A 3,371-nucleotide genomic window follows, 5' to 3' on the forward strand; every position below is an offset into this window, starting at 1 on the left:
AAGAGCTTTGTTGGCTAAGTGATATCTCTGCTTTTTAATGTGTTGTCTAGTTTTGTCATAGCTTTTCTTCCAAGGAGCAAGAATCTTTTAATGTCATGGCTGCAGTCACCATTCACAGTGATTTTGGAACCCAATCATTGTTTCATCATCTATTTGCCATGAAGTGATGAGACTGGATGCATGATATTCATTTTTTGAATGTTGAGTTTCAAGCCAGCTTTTTCACTCTCCTTTTTCACTTTCATCAAGATGCTCTTTTGTTCTTCACTTTCTGCCATTAGGGTGGTGTCATCCACACATCTGAGGTTATTGATATTTGATGGAGATTGTGTTAATCTGCAGATCAGCTTGGGGATAATTCTAGGATCAGTATTCACCCTTTTGTTTACAAAATATGTGGATGGATTGTCTGGGTAACTTTCCTCAATGATGCCCAACAGTTTTGAACATCAAGATCCCTCTATAATACAAAATATTACTTCTGGCTCATCAAAGGGTAAAAATTGTACTTTTTAAATTAATAATAATCATTTATTGCCTAAGTACACAGGAACAAAAACTATTATGAATTTGATAATGCTTTCATGTGAATTTGTATTTTATCAATTCACAGTTGCATCTATATAACATCCAGAAGTCATAAGCCATAACATGGAGAAATGCTAAGTACTCTGTCTTCAGTCATGTGTCGTATATTTATGGCTTTGTTGTAGCATTTGCCCAATGGCTCCCATGCTGAGAACCTCTGGTCAGCATAGAAGTCCTTCTTATGTATTCCATCATAGCATTCCTTCTTTCTGTACAGCATGTCTCAGCCACAGAAGAAGGAAGTTTGGCCAGTATTGGCCCCTGAGAATTAATGCACAATCAGTCCAGTGCTTGTGATAACCTGATTTTCTTGTGGAGAAGGAAATCCCATACTGAGCCACTGCCCTGCCATCTCAGGCCAACCATGCTGATTGTCTCACCTGGCTTAGGAATCCTTGCTCCCAAAATGATCTAACAATTGAGCTAATTGGCAGTAATACTTAGATGAACAAATTAGCCACAGAGATACTGTAACATTTTTTTCTTTGACACCTCCAATTACCAGTCTTTATAAAAATAGAAAACAAGCAAACAAAACTTACAAAACATTCTGATCTTTCCTGCTGCTACCACTTTTCTTTATATTTGAAACAAAGTGAAGAAATGAAAAATTATCATTTTTTTAAATGAGTCAAGGAGCTCTACTGAATAAAAGAATGAAATATGCTGATTGCTTACAACTGCCCAGAGAGATGTTTAGTTTTTTTATCTTCTTTTACTTGAAAAGATCCATTTTGCCACATGTTAATTGAAAGATCACTGATTTTAGCATAAAAATATTTGAGCTCAAGTCTCAAACCCCTGTCTTGCCAGTCCACATTTCTTTATCAGTTATAAAATTAGTAATAGCTAACTTTTGGATATAAGAATTATCGCTTCTCGGCCTTTTGGCTAAGATCAAGTGTGGATATAAGAATTAAGGAGAAACTTGAAGAGAAGTGGTTCAATAATTTAAGTATATTTTTGTCATTAGTGCACCATTTCCACATTAATACTAATGTGGATGTGTTCAGTCATGTCTGACTCTCTGCAACCCCATGGACTGAGCCAACCAGGCTCCTCTGTTCATGAGATTTTCCAGACAAGAGTAATGGAGTGGGTTGGCATTTCCTCCTCTAGAGGATCTTCCCAACCCAGGGGTCAAGCCTACATCTCCCTCATCTCTTGCATTGGCAAGTAGATTCTTTACCACAGAGCCACCTCAGAAGCTCTCTTTAATGCTGCTGCTGATGCTCCTGCTGCTGCTAAGTCGCTTCAGTCGTGTCCGACTCTGTGCGACCCCAGAGACAGCAGCCCACCAGGCTTCCCCGTCCCTGGGATTCTCCAGGCAAGAACACTGGAGTGGGTTGCCATTTCCTTCTCCAATGCATGAAACTGAAAAGTGAAAGTGAAAGTCACTCAGTCGTGTCCGACTCTAGCGACCCCATGGACTACAGCCTACCAGGCTCCTCCATCCATGGGATTTTCTAGGCAAAAGTAATGCTAATGTGCCTGAAACCTAATAAGATCCCCAGACTCTTCTAGAGGGTCATCTGTTTTCAGAGAAGCATGAGTCTATGTGGCTTCCCTTCCTCTGGAACAAGTAGGAGGTGTGCACACTCTCAGAGATGTGCCCAAATCATGGAACGCTCGAGATGCCAGGTCCCAGGAGTTTGTTTCTGGGACAGGAGTTCTTTCTTTCTGATGGCAGGAGTTGCCAAAGGCAATGGACCACAGGCCCACATGAAGTGAGACTGAGACAGCTAGGAGAGAGAGAGGAGCATACAATTTTTCTCTCTCCAACTTCTCACTTGCCCAGGTAACTGACATTGCTTTCATCTCCATGTGCCCTTTGGGTCCTCAGGTCTTCTATTTTCTTTTTCAGTATCAGTATTTTCTAGGCTTCTGGCTTGGTGCAAACTATTTGCCTTTATGGAAAAATAACACTTTTTTTTTTTTTTTAAGATTCACAGAGTTTTAAAAATCCCTCTAGTTTCCCCTTCTTTTCTCTCTTTTCCCCCTTCTGACAAACCAGGTTCCATTTTGTGTTCATTGCTTTAGGAACAGCTTGAAAGGGCAGGCTAGCTTGCTAGTCACTGGCTTTATATTTCTGAACCTTGACCCATGAACAAGAGTTGGTAGGGTGCCTTGGGTAGGATTGGGAGATAATAGGAGAGCATGAAGATGGAGGCAGTGGGAATGCCTCTGAGGACAAATGCCCAAGGTCAACAGAGAAGAGGTTCTTCCCCCTACTCTCCTTTCTCCAGACTAGAAAAGGATCCTCTGGGCTGAGGGTTAGGTTCAGAGGGAAGAGGTAAGAGCAGAAAGTCAACAAGTCAGAGAAGTTGACTTGTGCACCCTACTTCAAAGGCAGGACCTGGGATCCCATGCAGCCACAGAAATTTGGGGGAAGCTGGAGAGCAGGTTTGCAACCTTCCTCCATGGCAATAGTCCAGAGAGGCTGCAAGTGCCTAGATGGGTTATGTCTGAGCAGGATGTCTCACAAGATAGGCCACAGGAAACCTGGCTGAGAATCTTGTGTTCTGTTCTGCTCAGAAACTTCACAACGGGTCATAAATAGAAAAGAGAAGTGCAGCCCCAAAGGGGCTACATGAATAAGAATCTTAGGATGTGGACAGGTGACAGAGGAGCAAGTGGGTAAGGCATATTTTGGTTAATACCTGTGACTTAAGGAACAGGAGATACCTTCCCTCTACTCCCACCCTCATGGCCTTGGCACTAAGTAATATCTCTTGAATTAAAAAAAAAAAAAAAACACCCTGGGCAAAGAAGAAGTGGATTCC

The 3,371-nt window shown here is 41.7% G+C and overlaps 1 pseudogene; it reads left to right on the top strand.

Moving 5' to 3' along the window:
* Nucleotides 1-1,459: 1,459 nt before the first annotated feature.
* LOC133236261 (U2 spliceosomal RNA) lies at nucleotides 1,460-1,603 on the top strand (annotated as a pseudogene).
* Nucleotides 1,604-3,371: the final 1,768 nt, after the last annotated feature.

The sequence above is a fragment of the Bos javanicus genome, chromosome 2, assembly GCF_032452875.1.
Source record: "Bos javanicus breed banteng chromosome 2, ARS-OSU_banteng_1.0, whole genome shotgun sequence".
NCBI lineage: Eukaryota > Metazoa > Chordata > Mammalia > Artiodactyla > Bovidae > Bos > Bos javanicus.